At 38.7% G+C, this 17,278-nt stretch overlaps 1 long non-coding RNA gene across 4 annotated transcripts; it reads left to right on the top strand.

Moving 5' to 3' along the window:
- Positions 1–275: 275 nt before the first annotated feature.
- Positions 276–16,879, top strand: LOC131489932 (uncharacterized). Of its 4 annotated transcripts, none has more exons than XR_009250831.1 (4): positions 276–393; positions 1,243–1,335; positions 11,231–11,327; positions 13,913–16,879. It is a non-coding gene; the product is annotated as an uncharacterized LOC131489932 (long non-coding RNA). The 4 variants fall into 4 exon arrangements; XR_009250833.1 differs by lacking the exon at positions 13,913–16,879 and adding an exon at positions 11,700–12,027; XR_009250832.1 differs by lacking the exon at positions 11,231–11,327.
- The last annotated feature ends 399 nt before the right edge of the window (positions 16,880–17,278 follow it).

The raw sequence follows: 17,278 nt of genomic DNA, 5'->3' as shown, positions 1-17,278 counted from the left end.
GAGCCTCCTCATGCTTGGGGTCAGAGGTTTATGTTGAAAGGAGTTCAGTGTATGTGTTCCTTCAGGCATCCAGGGTAGGGTCTGATCAAAGGTAAGTGTCAGGTGAACAAGAGGTGTTATTCCGGAAATCACTGAAGGGAAGGGTATCGGCACCAGCATTGACAGAGATTTGCTCTTAGATGTTATCAGGTGTATGGGGACCAAGGATGTTTTCCCATCAGAGAATGATTAACTTTCTTGTCTCCCCGTTGGAGTAGGAACATAGCTTCTTTAGTTTACTCAGATGCAAGGTGAAATACAGAACATGAGGAAATGGGACCGGCGGAGACATAGCCGAGATGGAGCGTTTCCAAAATGGACTCCCTTCAGTTCCCCTACGTCAATGCCTTGAAGGTATGTGCTGAAAGGAAAATATCTGCAGTTATTTATGCGTTACTTAAAATAAAAGTTCTTTTTTAAATTTTTTGATAGATTTAGGGGTGCCTGGGTAGCTCAGTTGGTTAAGTGCCAGACGTTTGGTAACATCTCAGGTTGTGATCTCGTGGTGGTGAGATTGAGCCCCACCTCGGGCTCTATGCTGACAGCATGGATGGAGCTTGTCTGGGATTCTCTCTCTCTCCCCCTCTTTCTGTACCTCCCCTGCTCACCCTCTCTCTTGCTCAAAAAGAACAAAATTTAAATTTTTTTATTTAATTTTATATCTTCAATTTAAATGTATATCTTCAAAATAAAAATCTAGAACACTATTTTTATCTTAAAAATCATCAAGTATTTATTAACAACACAATTCTTTTCTAAAATGAAGTCAGATTTCTCTTATATTTTTCAAAAATAAAAATATTCTCAGTTTAACTTAAAAAAATTTAAAAAATAAACATATTCTTAGTTTAATTTTAATTTGGTACATGACATATTTAATCTCCATTTTCCAACAAGGTAATCTCTAATTATAATATTATAGGCTGTTGTATGGAGCAGTCATGTATTTAGTATTGTGATCCTATGGTTAAGACATATATTTCTCAGAGTTTATTTAGTATTGTGATCCTATGGTTAAGACATATATTTCTCAGAGTTAACTCAAGAAAATCTTCATATAAACAAATTCAGAAGTGAGCCTGTGCCTAACAATTGGACCAAACCCGAGGACTCTTTATTCTTTTTTTTTTTAATTTCATACCCTTTATTTTCCACAAATATTACTAGTAAATATTATATTTGAGTCACTGTGTTACATTCTAGGATTACAAAATGATAAATGAAGAAAAAAACATGAAAGCATCCAGACAGTAAGAAACAGAAGTTCAGAGAAAGGACTAAGGCCATTAGGAAAAGGTAAGTGAAAAAGGCAGGATATACCCTGGATTTTGAGTAAACAACAGAGAAGGCAAAGCAAAAGAGGAAAGTCATCCTGGGCAAGTTAAAATTCAGAGACAGGAGTTTAAATCATCCAGTTCTGTGAGAGCAGACGGATAGATGAAATCCTTCCCTGAAGGCTGCATGAGACATTGATGTTTCAGGAGGACAAGGCAGTGACATTTTCCAAAGACTCCTGCAATCAACACGACATTTCTTAGAACCAGAGCTGATGGAAACGCTAGCTCCGTTTATCTCTTTTCCAATATGTAGCGTCTTTTTGCCATTTAGGAACCTATTTTCAGTCTTTTCTGCCTCTTCTTAGAGAACGATATGCGAGGTTTCTCCTCAATACAGGAGGGGTTTGGGGGATGTGGGGGACTAGGGCAGGAGTGGACAGAAACAGAAACCAGCCTGCATTTCCTGTACTCCAGACACTATCAGATTTCCTGGACTATGAAACTACTTTGAAAAAGAAATTCTCAGTCTGAGAAATAAGTTCCTGGGCTCAGAATATCACCCTCTTCAGTTTACCCTCATCAGAACTGCCAGAATCAGCTTTCTTTTCTCTTTTCTTTTCTCTTTTCTTTTTTCTTTTCTTTTCTTTTCTTTTCTTTTCTTTTCTTTTCTTTTCTTTTCTTTTCTTTTCTTTTCTTTTCTTTTCCTCTACTTTTTTTAATGTTTATTTATTCTTGAGAGACAGAGAGACAGTGCCTGAGCTGGGGAGGGGCAGAGAGAGAGGGAGACACAGCATCCAAAGCAGGCTCCAGGCTCTGAGCCATCAGCACAGAGCCCGATGCGGGGCTCGAACTCACAGACTGTGAGATCGTGACCTGAGCCGAAGTTGGAGGCTCAACCAACTGAGCCGCCCAGGTGCTCCCAGAATCAGCTTTCCGAAACCCAAACCTGATCGAGTAACTGCCCAACTCAGAATCCTTCCACCCCTTTCCAGTTTTCACAGCCTCAACTCCCATCTTTAATATGGCAGCAGCATTTGAAAGGTGTGAGAGGACGCTTGCCGCCGTCTTCCTACCATGTGCCCAGGGTGGGGAGCAGGGCTGGCATGCACCGTGCTCTTGGAGAACACAGCTGAGGGGACAACGGCCCTGCCAGCTGCCAGCCTTGCCTCCCATTGCCTGTCCCCCTCCTGTGCTGCGTCCCTCACCCCCCTGCTGCTCCTCACCTGCTCGAGTCTCTCCTGCCTTTCTGGCCTCTCTCTTCCTCTGACCCTCCTGTTTTCCATCTTTATCCTCTAACCTACCCTCTGCATCAGTGGTCTCACACTTTGCTAACTGGACCCACCTTTCAAAACTCCTGGAAGGTGGTTTACTCCGTGAAGTTTCCTTTGATCTCTACTTGTAGTAAGATGCCCCATAGCCATTTCTACAAACTTTCCTCACTGCTCTTACTGTACTTGGACGTAGCATTGTCTCCCACAAAGGCCGTTAACAGCCTTCGAAGCAGGGAACGTGTTACTCATCGTTGTATTCCCCGCGACTAGCAAGATTCTCGGCATTGAACTACTTTTTTCTACATAAAAGCTTTTAGAAATTGTTAGTAAACCCAACTAAAGGACAATCTTTTCAGAACTCTCCCTGTTGTTTCTGATGGCCAAAGTCCTTTTTCGATCCTCTTCTACGATGATAATTTGACACGAAAACTACATTTTCTTATTATGTAACAACTACCGTCATTAATAACATAGTTACTGTTCGTTTTTTAATGGCGCTTTATAGCTGGTTCACTCCATTGACTTGCTTCTTTTTGACATTTTTTAAGGAGAAAAACCGTTCAGGTGTCACCGAATGAACACAAACCTGAGAGTTTTCTGCTCTGGGTGCCCCTTCCAACAGCTGTGACAATGGACTTCTTCGGACCTCAGTTTCCTCAACTACAAATCAAAGACATGGACAGACGGTATCTAAATCTAGTATTCTAGTCTGAAAATTAAAGGAGAGTACATTATAAATATTTTATAGAGGCTATTTGTGATTATGAACTCATGCATAATTTCCTAGAGCTTTTTGACTGAATATTCTAGGACTATAAAAGTATTCTGGAGAAATGTGCCAAAGCAGCTGGAAAAAATTCAATTATTAGTTTAGCGTCAATTTTTCTCCCTCCATTTCTACATTATATTATTCTCATCCAGTGAAGCATTTTGTTGACACAGAAAACACAAATACGTTGTGATTATTAAGTTAACTTTCATTAATAGAGTACTTACGTTAATAGCATTTCCAAGTAATTTTTCTTGTCTACAAACAAAATGCCTTATTTTTTTCCCCAATGATTGCACCTTTTTGATGATAACTTGAGGCTTGCCTACTCTATATGCTAGTGTCAAACACAAAACCAGCTTTGGGTATGCGTGAACGATTTCACTGCATGTTCTAAATATCTTCTGAAAATGGCACTTTTTTTTTTATTATGAGCAGCAGAATTATGCCTCACCATGTGGCCTTATTTGAGATTATATTATTAAATGTGGCATGAGAGCTGAAATACGAAGTGAAACTTGTATGATTTCTAACTGCCTTTCCAATAAAAGCAGCAGGGTGCTATTAAGAAATCCCATTTTGAAAGTATATATTTGCAGAAGAAATAAGGCTTCAGTTCTCATTCTCTATAGGCAACTCTACATAGGCAAGCTGCGAGGTTTCTTCCATGTCATTACCATTGGTTTTTTCTTCTGATTTATAGAATTTCACTATCTCCTAGGGACGCACCAGGCTCTAAATAGCTCTGCTTCATTAGAAACTCTTTCTTTGGACTCTACTTCTCAAGATTAGAAACAGCCCTTTTTTATAGTTCTGTGAATGGTACCGTTTGAAACATACAATGTTCTTGTTCTTGTTTTTTCTTCTGGAAGCCTATACCTTCCACTATAGTGTTTTTGAAATAACATTACAGCTTTCTAATATATTTGTGACTATTTGAGTTTTAAATGGGGACAAACATTGGATTAAATATTAACTTGCGCCTGAATGTACTATGGAATCGTGGATGCACGCTGACCACAAATTTGTCATTACTATTCAGTGTAGCACATTCACTTTGTGTCATAAGGTATACCAGTTAGACTTTAGGATTTTCGAAGGATCTTATTTACTCTGTAGCATTCATAGCTCTTCTCTTTAGAAAGCTTAAGGAGTCGTGGCAGATAACAAAATGCCTATTTTTCAGGGAGGAAGGCAGAGTTGATTTGAGATAAAATAGAACTCCCTGATGCTGATTTGCTTTGTGAAAGATGCAATTGGATTCAAATATCTCTAATGAGCAGCTATGTTGTCTCTGCTTATTTCAACCTAATATCATATTTTTTGTTGTTTTCTTAACTGTGATTTTCTATAAAGATAAAAACATATAGATATTAATAGAGCAGAGATCTGTGTAATCATCACCCAGATTTAATTAGTACAATTAGTATTACATTAGTATTCCATCTATTATATTAGTATTATATTAGTATTTCCATCTATTACAAAAAAGCTTTATACATATACTGCAGAAAATCTATTCCCACCCCCATCACATTCCCTCCTATCTGTTGCCAGAGATGCTGAGTGAATGGGTGTCTCTCCATTTATGGTTTTATTTATTTTTTTAATCTTGACTTATTTTTGAGAGAGAGACAGACAGAGTGTGATCAGGGGAAGTGCAGAGAGAGAAGGAGACACAGAATCCAAAGCAGGCTCCAGGCTCCGAGCTGTCAGCACAGAGCCCAAGGCGGGGCTCGAACTCATGGACCGTGAGATCGTGACCTGAGCTGAAGTCAGACGCTTAACCGACTGAGCCACCCAGACACCCCAGTCATTTATGGTTTTATATATAACATATATATAATATGTATTGTCACTATAAACATATTGTCACTAATACAGGAGGAACATAACACTGTCAGATCACTTTGCAACATGCTTTTTATTCACTTAAAATTATGTATTTTGGGGTGCCTGTGTGGCTCAGTCGCTTGAACACCTGATTCTTTTCAGCTCGGGTCAGGTTCAGATCTCATGGTTGATGAGATCGAGCCCTGTGTCGAGCTCTGCACTGACAATGCAGAGCCTGTTTGGGATTCTCTCTCTCCCTCTCTCTTTCTGCCCTTCCCTCAGTCTCTTTCTCTCTCTCTCAAAATAAATACACGTAAAGATATGTATTTGAAGTTTACTGATTTTAATAAATGTACCCTTTACTCATTTTTGTTTAATCCATTGTGTGACCATACTCAATTTATTTACCCATTCTTCAGTAATGAATGTTTTCATTGCTTCCAGAATTTTACTACTAAAAATAATACCGACTGGAGGTTTTTATGTGGCTCTCCTAAAATGGGTAAACCTGATTTCCTCTAGTGTGTATTTTCTCCATTTGAGGAACTCCGGGGTCAGTGGGTCATTACTTTCTGCTTCTAAAGCTTATAAATGCGTGTGATAAACAAAAAGGGGCATGCACAGTTTTGCCTTAACAACATATCGTCTTCTGCGTCATTGCCGAATCAATCAGTAAATGAATAATTAATTTTGAATAACTTACTAGTAGGGAGATAGTAAACTTTTCTGAGGCAAATTGTAAAGCATTCCTCTCTGTGGTTGCAATTAAGGTTCTTTCTTTTTGAATAATGTCCTTTCGTCTTGCTTCATAAATGAATAAAAAAGAGTGAGGTTTTGAAGCGTCATGGACCTAACCTGCACTCCAGCTAATGAAAATGTGTTCACTGCTTTAAAAGTTTTTTTTTTAATGTTTATTTTTGAGAGAGACAGAGACAGAACATGAGTGGGGGAGGGGCAGAGAAAGAGAGAGACACAGAATCCGAAGCAGGCTCCAGGCTCTGAGCTGTGAGCACAGAGCCCGACGTAGGGCTTGAACTCACTAACCACGAGATCATGACCTGAGCCGAAGTCGGACGCCCAACCGACTGAGCCACCCAGGCGCCCCTCTTCACTGCTTTTTAGAACCACATAGTTCCTAATGCCTCTTCCTAACACATGACTCTTACAAGCAGTTGCCTCATTGTACTTACCTTACATGTGTAGAGGATAAAAAACATGCAGAGAGGAGGAAAAGGACATAGCTTTTTCTAAGGTTAGCATCCTCCCTAACAAGAAACTGTTTAGGACGTTCAGCCTGGACATCAGAAAGGTGGATACCTGAGGAGCCCCTGGGTGGCTCAGTCGATTAAGCATCAGACTCTTGATTTCAGTTCAGGTCATGATCTCACCGTTTGGGAGGTTTGTGAGTTCAAGCCCCACATCAGGCTCTGTGCTGACAGTGTGGAGCCAGCTTGGGATTCTCTCTCTCTCTCTCTAAAAATAAATTAATAAACTTAAAAAAAAAAAAGAAAATTGGTTACCTGAGAGCAAGTACTATCTCTTAGTTTTCTATCAATAAATACTATCCTGATAAACAATACCAGAACAGTATCTATTAACAGGCAGTTATTCATTTACCCATTCCATTGGTGCATATTGCTTATATTTATATTTAAAAATAAAAGGACAACCATTCGTGATGACTAATTTTATGTGTCAACTTAGCTAGGCCATGGGGCCAGCTGTCTGGTCAAACATATTCTTAATGTTGTTGTGAAGGTATTTTTTAGATGCGATTAACATTTAAGTCCCTAGATTTTGAGCAAAGCCAGCTACCCTCCAAAATGTGGATGGCCTCATCCAATCAGTTAAAGGACTTTGGAGCAAATGTGGGCTCCTGGACCAGAAGCCATTCTGTCACTCTAGAGTAGCATAGAAACCCTGCCTCAAATTTCCCAGTTTCCAGTCCAGAGATTTCTGACTCAAGACTGTGACATCAACTCTTTTCTGAATTTCCAGCCTGTCTGCCTGCTTGCTCTACAGAGATTGGACTTGACGACCCCCCCCCCACCAACATATGAGATAATGCCTTAAAATAAATCTCTCTCTCCCTCTTTATCTCTCTTTTCTATCGTTTCCTTTTCACCTCTGAGTTTTACTCTATTTCCATACTTTATTTATATTTTTCTTTACACACTTTTGCATAATAAATCCCTCTCTCTCTCTCTCTCTCTTTTCTCTCTATAGTTTCCTTTTCACATCTAAGTTTTCCTTTATTTCCATACTATATTTATATTTATATTTATATTTACATGCTCTTGCATAGTTATATATCTGTTGTGAAAACCCATCTGGTAGTTCCAACATCTGGGTCGTCTCATGGGTGGTCATCTCCATCGATTGCCTGTTCTCTTGAGTATGAATCATCGATTCCTAGTCCTCACATAAATAGTGATTTTGGATAATGCAATGCCTCATTTTGTATGGCAGTTTGGGTTAAAGGTAAAACACTATTTCTGGATGTGACTCTGAAGGTGTTTAGGGATGGGATTAGCATTTGAGTCAATAATCTGGATAAAGAAGGTCTACCCTCACCTACGTGGGCAGGCATCATCCAGTCAGTGGAAGGCCCAAATAGAACAGAAAGGAAGAAAGGGGATGCATTCTTTATCTTTTTTCTTGAGCTGGGACATTCATTTTCTCCCACCCTTGGGCATTGGAGCTCCTGGTTCTCAAGCCACTGGACTAGGATCTTACTTACACCAGTGGACCCCTTCTCATGCCTTCCATCTTGAACTGGGAGTTACACTCAGCTCACCTGGTTCTCGGGCCCTTTGGGATGCAGACTGAATTACACCACTGGTTTTCCCAGTTCTCCTGTTTGCAAATGGCCCCGTCATAGAACTTCTCAGCCTCCATAATTGACTGAGTCAATGTCCATAATAAATGTCCCCTTTTTTATCTATACATATCCTATGGGTTTGTATCTCTGGAGAACGCTAAAACAGATTGTACCACTGACATTATGAATCATATCTTAAAGAGACGCTAGACAGGGTCCTTTCTTCTAAAGGAAACATTTTTCAGACCATTTTAAAAATATTAGCCTGCAGTTAACTTTTAACATTTTCTTTGATTTTATTAAAATGTCCATTATCTTCAATGTTAAAATTCTTGATATTTTGATATATCTAGATTTCTTGCATTGATTTTTTTATGCAGGAAAATATGATTTGTCTTGATTGCTGGAGTTATCAACCCTCCTTGAAAGTTTGTGCCAACCTGCGTATTTCATTTGCCTCTCCATTAGTCTCATGGGTTCTCAGGAAGAAAGAGGCGCCTGTCTCCAGCCTGGTTGCTGTCGCCGTGTGCCGCTGTGGCCGCACATTAATGTCCTGCGCAATTGGTCCTGTTGATGCTAAATGACCTCAATATCATGACCCCAGAGGATGAATGTTCCAAATATGGGCTGCATCTCTGTCGGCTTATTATTTCTGCAGCTGCCACTTCCTCTGCTTCTATTATAGGCACAGACACACATAAAAATAAAGTCATAAAGATGCTATCGCTTTTCTCCATACACTAAGAAACAGCTAGATAGCTCATGCATTCTGGTACTCGAGGTACCTGAATTATCGGATTTCTCTCCTTGCCAGTGAACACACTTTGCACTCTTCTTATCCTTACAGAAAAGAACTAATCCCTCCATTCTCATTTCTTTCCTCCAAATAACAAATTTAAAAGGTGGGAAGTCGTATTTTGCATTGACATCATGAAAACGTTCTACTCTAAATAGGTAGGCATATTTTCTATGTTCTCAACAAAGAAACCAATAAGCCATAAGGTTATTTACAGTCATATTTTTTTTATTTAAAAATCTTAATTCTTTAGAAAGTATTAAGCTGAGAGACTTTCTCCAAATGAGAGTGAGAGAAATTATATTCTGCCTGTCTCCCTCCCCCCGCCAAAATTACAACTTCATCATTTTTTCCAGGAATGGTTATGTTTTATTTACAAAGAGAGAATTGCTTTTTAAATGGATTTAGTGGAAATTCTTTTTTTTTAATCTTAGGGAGATATAATTAATTATAACATCGTGCAGGTGTCAAGTGTCCAACATAGTGATTCGAGTCAACACTGCTATATGCAAACCTCAAAGTTGCTAAGAGACTAGGTCTTGATCGTTCCTAGCACAACAAAGAAATGATAATCATGTGACATGACAGAGGTGTTAGCTAATGTTAAGGTGGTGATCCTATTGCAATATATAAATACGTTGAGTCAGGGCACCTGGGCGGCTCAGTCGGTTAAATGTCCGACTTCGGCCTAGGTCACGATCTCATGGTTTGTGAATCCGAGCCCTGCTGTAGGTTCTGTACTGACAGCTCAGAGCCTGGAGCCTACTTGGGATTCTGTGTCTCCGTCTCTCTGCTCCTTCCCCTCTCTCTCTCCCTCTCTCAAAGATAAACAAACATTAAAAAATTTTTTAAATTAAATATACTGAGTCAACATCTAGTCCTCATTTTTAATTAAACCTTCAAAAGAATGCCCAAATGTTCACTTCTCTAACATTAGTTGCAAGACCACAGCATGACCTCATTCCAGCTATTCCACTATTTGCTACTTTTCCCACCTCTATAATTTCCACTCTTTCCAATTTTATATGCACGGAATTGGCAGTCAAATTGTTTGCGAAAAAGTATTTTTGTCTACTTATTCATTAATACATTAATTATTTTGCTCATAAATTCATTGCTTAATCTATGATTTCGGTACTCCCAGACCAGTTCTTGCACCTTCTTTTTAAATTATTTCTTCCCTGCTACAAGGACAGTGCTATTCGGCAGCTGGTAGACCACCAAAAGGGATTGCTTCCCAGGTATTTATTATACATGACATAGGAAGAATGACATTTCTGGACCTCTAATTCCATGGGTAGAACTTGGGCATAATAGAATTCTCTTTTACCTTGCTATAGAAAATGAAATAAGATAATGACATAAGTAATAACACAGGATACACAACAAAAGCTCATTTTCTTCTGACTATATGTAACTTCATTCTATTTGAAATTTTGCCATTGTTGCTTACTGACCTATGTGATTCTGCCTCTGTCATTATTTGTATTTTAAGAGAGTATTTAGATTCATAAATTTCTCTTTTGAAACGTGCAGGTAAGTTGTTGTATACCATAGACTAATTTTTGACCTTCATAATGTAGCCAGGTTAATTACTAGTTAATGAAAACCATTTATTTTGCCTATAATAAGCTGCTCAGCAGGAATTTTCCACCTAATTAATAGTGACATGTTATATGAACCACATCTGGCATTTTGCACCTATTTCAAGGCAATTTCGAAGACTAATAATCTACAATACACTTGAATATGTCTTTGCCAGTCATGATAACAACTCATGGCGAAGAATATTTCATAAACAAACACTGCACAGTGATCATTCGAAGTGATTTCAGTTTCCTCATAGACAGTAAAAATAAGTTGAAGAATGCTTCTTTGTCTCAAGAGTAGGTATGAAAGTCCTTGGTTAAAAATTAAACCATGTTCTAGCCCTCAGTGGTACCCCTCTCGATATTGTAAATATTACTATTTAATTACTAATCTAATTACTTTCCAAATGAACACATAAAATATGTATTAAGTGGAAGAAAACCCATCTAGGCCACTTCTGCAGAATTAGATCGTCATCAAATATATGTCTGGTTATGATTGTTAAAGGGGTCAAATCAAAGGAGTTTACATACAAAATAATTTCAAACCCTAATGGATTAATACTTTGATGAATTCTAAAACTGTGCATCACGGAGCACTCATCCTTTACACGGGACTATGTACGTTAGGGAAGTCAGATAAAACATGTTTACTATGGAAACATTTCAACCTTTAATTACAGGAACACACAGCTTTGCAACTTCCCTTTGTTATAAATTTCACCAGTCACTAGAGTTAATACGTAAAATATTTTAAACAGTCTGAACGGCCTGACAGCCAGTAATCTTCAGTGCAATTTGTCTACTCGTGTTCATTCTGCCTTCATAATCTCAGGTCAGCCAACCTTTGATGAGGCAAGTAAAGAGGCAAAATGTTGGGATTCTGGCATGCCAACAAATGGACCCTATCACTGGAATAAGAGAAATTTCAGGTAGTCTCATTCATGCTCCTATAGATTATTAAAATTTCTTGAAAACGTCAATGCTCCATTCTCCAGACTATATCTCCCAGATCTGCTAATCAATGTGGAGTTAGGAAAACGAGATTACCGCAATATTAGGCCTATCCGCAGTAATGACAACAGGCCGGATGTGAGGGGGCATTAGAGATTGCCCTGAGGAGATCACTTGGCCATGATTTGACAAATTAAATCTGATCTTCAATATTTTGCATAAATCCAGCTGTGGTTTTATCTGCATGAAATGTGTTGCCTTAATGTTATATTTTACCTGGTCTGTGGGTTGGAGGAACAAAATTACCATAATCCACTGACCTCGCCTGTTTTCATTCGTATTCACTTTAGATTACAGGAGTTAATATGTTTCACAAGATGAGTTTTTCCAGAAAACAATGACAAAACCGGAAAACCTTCATGAAGGCAAAGAATGAGAAGGGAAGACACAACCACAAGCTAGGGTTTTGAGACAGGAAACCGAAGGCACCCATGAGAGAAAAAGCTGCTTTTTCCCTTTGCTTCTTTTCCGACTTCTATTCGTGCTAGGACCTGCTCCCCCACTCCACTCCACACATGCCTCGGGATGCCAATAGCCCATGTCATCCTTGTAAGGGACAAGGAGTTCGTGATTTCTCTAGAATACCACACATCGAAGGAAAGACCAGGTGAGAATGATTAAAGCTATCACACGCATACCCCAGACCAAAGGCGCTAGACGTCTCGATGCCGAGACCCCTGGCTTCAGCCAATAAGTGACATATGATGGACACCTGGACCTTGTCCTCTTTCTGACCAGTTCCTGGATGCCTGGGGGTACACGTGCACCAGACCACAACTGTCAACAAAACCCTAGGCCCCAAGAAAGATGAGACTCCTTCTTTTCCTTTCTGAGTCTCCCAGACGTTCCAAGTGTATCTCCTTCCCCACGTCTTCAATAAAGTAGGATTTTGCCTTCTACTGCCTTTGATTTCCATCTTGAGTGAAGCCAAAGACCGTGTAGGTTGGTCCCGGGGGGCCCCCGTCTGGGTCCTCCGACTCCGCCTGTCTGCATCAATTTTATCATTGCAACCTATACATTTCTCTTATCCTTCTCACTTGCTTCTGGATAAAACTAAATGATGTAGAGTCTCAAGAAGATTGTTCATACTACAGGAAAAAATAACACGTTGCCATAAAAAGTTACTCTAAATAAATGGCTTCCCCTAACCGTACCCTCTGTATAAACATTTCTCTATGGGGCACCTGAGTGGCTCAGTGGGTTAAGCATCGGACTTTGGCTTCAGTTGGTCAAGCTTCTGAATTCAGCTCAGGTCATGGTCTCATGGTTCCTGGGTGTGAGCACTGCGTCGGGCTCTGTGCTGACAGCTCAGAGCCTGGATCCTGCTTCAGATTCTCTCTCTCTCTCTCTCTCTCTCTCTCTCTCTCTCTCTCTCTGTCTCTCTCTCTCTCTGCCCCTCCCCTGCTCACGCTCTGTCTCTCTCTCAAAAATAAACATTAAGAACAAATCCAAACATAACTCTTCATGTAGTTGTGGTGTAAAGCCTAAAGCCAAGGTGCAGTCTGATGCATTGTCTTCTGGTAAAATCAGGAGGACTTCAAATGGCCTAACTACAAGGTTGTCACCCAATCAGCCCACCAGGATAAGGCCCCCTAGCCAGGCAACAGTCCTCATCAAATGTACCAAGTGTAGCTCCTGCTTTTGGAGGGTGGGCATCAGTTCCCTGGCAGGCCATGGAATTATTCAACAAGCCAATTACGTGATCACATAGAAACCAGGGGGCACCCCACCCTCTTGATTCTGCAGAACTTCCCTCCGACAGCCCCTGCCTGTTCACCGTTCTCAAGTGCAACCCTCTTGGGGCCCCACGTGGTTGGGATTCCCCTCCTCAAAGCTGGGTTTGTCCGTCCCCATAACACTAGGTAGGAATTACTACTTTCTTAACAACAGGCTGAATAGCAAACAATTAAAACTGTACAGAAATGATGATTTATTTTTGCTTTAATATGAAAAAGTGGGAAATTGCATTAATTAATTTTAATGCATTCCTGCTGAAGGTCCAACTGACCCATGATGAATTATCCTTCGTACATTTTTCACTTTACTATCTAGTATTTTCCTTAGGATTTTTGTATGAATGTTCTTAAAAGTTATTGGCTGTGGGATTCTCTTTTATTTTGCTGTTCTTGTTAAGTTTGGTTTTAAGGGCCTGATTAGCCTCATGAAATAAAAGAAATTCACTCATTTTTATTTTAATTCTGGGAAAGCTTGTGTATGATTGGAATTACTTGTTATGCAGATGTCTGATAGAATTCATCAGTGAACCCAACTTTGTGTGGGTTTTCTGTATAGAAAGACTGTTGATTGTTAATTGAATCTATCTGGCTATAGTTATAATTCAGAATTCTTTTTCGTTGTCCTCATAAGTTTTACTAATATTTTATCAGCGATTTTTAGATTTTTATCTAAATTTTCCTATAGTTTGCTATAAAGTGACTGACTCAAAATATGCTTTCATAAACTTGTCTATTACATGATTTCTCTTGTCTATTATCTCTCTTAGGTTTGTTCATGCTGTTTTGTTTCCTTCTGTGCGTGATGTTTTAACTGAGCTGCAGACATTACTGAAGAAAAATTGGAAAAAAAAAATTGTCGGGCCCTAAATGATGTTGCATTTCACATTAGAGGCCAGAGATTTTGGCAACACTGAAATCAGTTTAATCTACACAACTATTGAGAATTCTAAGTTGGATGTTAGTCTTTGAACTATGTTTATTCCTGTTATTCCTATAATTGTTGGACAAATCATTCCCAGCCAAATTGCTAGGAGTCGTAACAAGATTTCAACTCATGCCCCGGTATGCATGAACTTTGGTTCCTCTTGTCCCATGGATATTCAGATGAATCCTTTTTTATGTGGCTTTTCTTCATCTCTACTGATATTTTGATGTTGTTGTTTTACAGTCTGTTTTATCTGAGATTAGTACAGCCACTCTAGTTTTCTGTGGTTTCTGTTTGTAGATTTTTTTCTATCATTTTGCTTTCAACTCATATCTTCAAATCCAGTGTGTCCCCTGAAGACAACACATAATAGGATATTGTTTATTTTAACCATATTGACCAACTCTGCCTTTTGATTGGATTGTTTACTTCATTCACATTTAATGTTCGGATTTATGGCTCATAGTTTTGTTTGTTTTACATAAATTGCCTGTCCTCAATGTTTCTCCATCATTAACTGCTTTCTTTTGCATTAAGTGAATATTTTTCAGTATAACATTTTCATTTCTTTAATAAATAAGAAGAAAGAATAAAGAAAGAAGAGAAGGAAGAGGAAGAGGAGAACAACAAGAACAACGATGATGATCACAACTCCATGTGCTTGGGCTTTAGATTTATTTTATTTTTCAATTAATTTTGCTCCAGGTCTGATTATCCAATCTGTCTGAGTGTTTAGGTCTAAAGGATTCAATATTAATATATTTTATCCTTAAAATGGCTCAAGTGAATCATATGCCCAAAGTGATCTGGAGTCAGTTCCTTCGAAAACCCTGCAATTGTTGAGGGGCGCGTGGGTTGCTCAGTGGGTTGGGCGTCCCACTTCGGCTCAGGTCATGATCTCACAGTCGTGAGTTCGAGCCCCACGTCGGGCTCTGCGCTGACATGTCAGAGCCTGGAGGCTGCTTCAGAATCTGTCTCCCCTCTCTCTCTGCCTCTCTCTCTTTCTCTCTCTATCTCTCTCTCTCTCTCTCTCTCTCTGTCTCTCAAAACTGAATAAATGTTAAAAAAGTATCGAAAACCTTGGAATGTTCAAAGCACACAGTTTTGCTGGCTTCATGTTTTTCTAAGGAATAAGTCTAAGCAGGCTCATAGAGGAATTTTCTGGAGGAGACGCTGAATGTGTTTCAACTTGGTCAATCTTCAAAGGCCCAAGAAAGCAGGAAAATCAAATAGTTCATAGTTTGTGCCAAATATTTTGTTAATGACCAGCGATCCGAGTGGTGATTGCATTTGGTTGTTAAGAAGCCTCTTTCAGTCTCCCAGAGACAGGTACTGGATCTGAGGTTATCACTGCATTGGCTCAAATGCTCAGTAATGGCTTTAGTCAAAAGATCAACTTAAAAGAAGCAAGCTCTTACCCATTGAATATTTCAAGCAAGTATTGATTGTGTTGCATTTTTTCTTAGATGTTTGCTATTTTTTATTTCAACTCACTTTCAAGTGGAAATACTGTCAAAATTCCATAATTCATAGTTAAACTAAAGCTTGTTTGAAGCCCTTATAAAACAGATCACAGCCTTGATTTAAAAATCAAATAAATATATTTAGAGAAAATAAATAAATATAGCTAGAGAAAATGTATTAAAGGAAATATAGAAAAAATCCTTAGACATACACAGTAGTCAGATCTTGTAGGTCTCATAGTCCTCAGTTACTTTGCAGTTATAATCTGAATAGAATACTAAGGATTAGAAAGTAAAAAAGAAAATTGGCAAAAAACAAACTGATCTTTGCTTGGCTTAATATTATTACATACCTCAGAATCTTAAAAATCACTCTTATAATGAATCAGCCATAAGGTTGGCCTTAATTAATTCAGTCTCCTGTGCAAGACCATAAATGAAACATAATTCATTGTAATTTTCATTTACCCTCCTCTACCCTTTAAAAAAGAAGAAACTTCTATTTTAACCTTCTTGGCTTAGTGTTTTAATTCAATGACATAGTGAAAATGTATGGAATCGACTTAAATACCTTTTTAGATTTTTTCAGTGAGCATTGGCTCTAACCTGAGTATTTCCTTGTTGACATTAATGCAGTTTATTCAATCAAAAGCTACATTAAATTCTATATCTTCACTGCATTTATCAATTACACTCCTTTCCAGGTCACTAACCTCTCCTGAATTTTTTATTACTAAATTACTTTGATGAAGTGATGCTTAAATTTCTCTTTAGTACTTCCTAAAGTTATGAAACTGATTTTCATTCAGGCTCACATCGTCATCTGTCAGACTATTTCTTGAGAAACTGTTCTAGCAAATACACGCACGTGCTTGCACACACATACAAAGCGCCTCAGGCTTTGCAATATTTCACGTACGGATCCTTAGAGACAGAAATAGTTGGCAATAAGGAAAATGGGGGAGACATTTCTCACTAAAGTAACTAAGGACATTTAAAAATAAATAAGCAAAAACAGTGCTCCCAAGATACAGTTCAAATACAGTGAAGAGTAATACCAACACACAATTCCAGTATCTGTAAGAAATTTACACTGAAAAGAAGGCACATGATTGAAATAACTTTACCCAGAACTTATATAAAAGCATTTTTCAGATTTGTTTCATAGGACTCAGGCAGTTTACAGCACAATATTAAAATTCTTTGTGCCTTTCCAATTCTTGACTTAAAGACCTGGAATCTTTAGGTCTTTAAAGATTTAAAAAAAAAAAAAACAGTATAATCATCTGTCTACTCTGTAAGAGCTTATTTCCAAGCTGATAATAATGTCAAACTCCTCTCACACTCTCCTCATTTCCATTGTTCGTATAATTTTACAGTATTAATTATAATAAGCAACTTGTGAAAACACGAGGCTAAAAATAAAAGGTAGGATGAACAAAAGTGATTCATTTACTGCTTCGGAAGTTTCCTCCAATTGTTACCATGCTCTGGGAGACTGAGAATGTAGACCCAGGTTCAGGGGGAAGAAACTCAGTGACATGATGCCTGTCATGGTATGTGGGCTCCATCCTTATGCCTTCATCCAAACTCAATTACTTCCTAAAAGTCCCACCTCCAAATACCATCATATGAGAAATTAGGGCTTCAGGGGCGCCTGGGTTCCTCAGTCAGTTAAGCATCTGACTCTTGATTTTGGCTCAGGTCATGATCTCACATGTTGTGAGATCGAGCCCCACGTCTGC

The sequence above is a fragment of the Neofelis nebulosa genome, chromosome 11 (assembly GCF_028018385.1).
Source record: "Neofelis nebulosa isolate mNeoNeb1 chromosome 11, mNeoNeb1.pri, whole genome shotgun sequence".
Taxonomy (NCBI): Eukaryota; Metazoa; Chordata; class Mammalia; order Carnivora; family Felidae; genus Neofelis; species Neofelis nebulosa.
The sequence above is the reverse complement of the archived record's forward strand: the minus strand, read 5'-3'. Positions and strand labels throughout refer to the sequence as shown.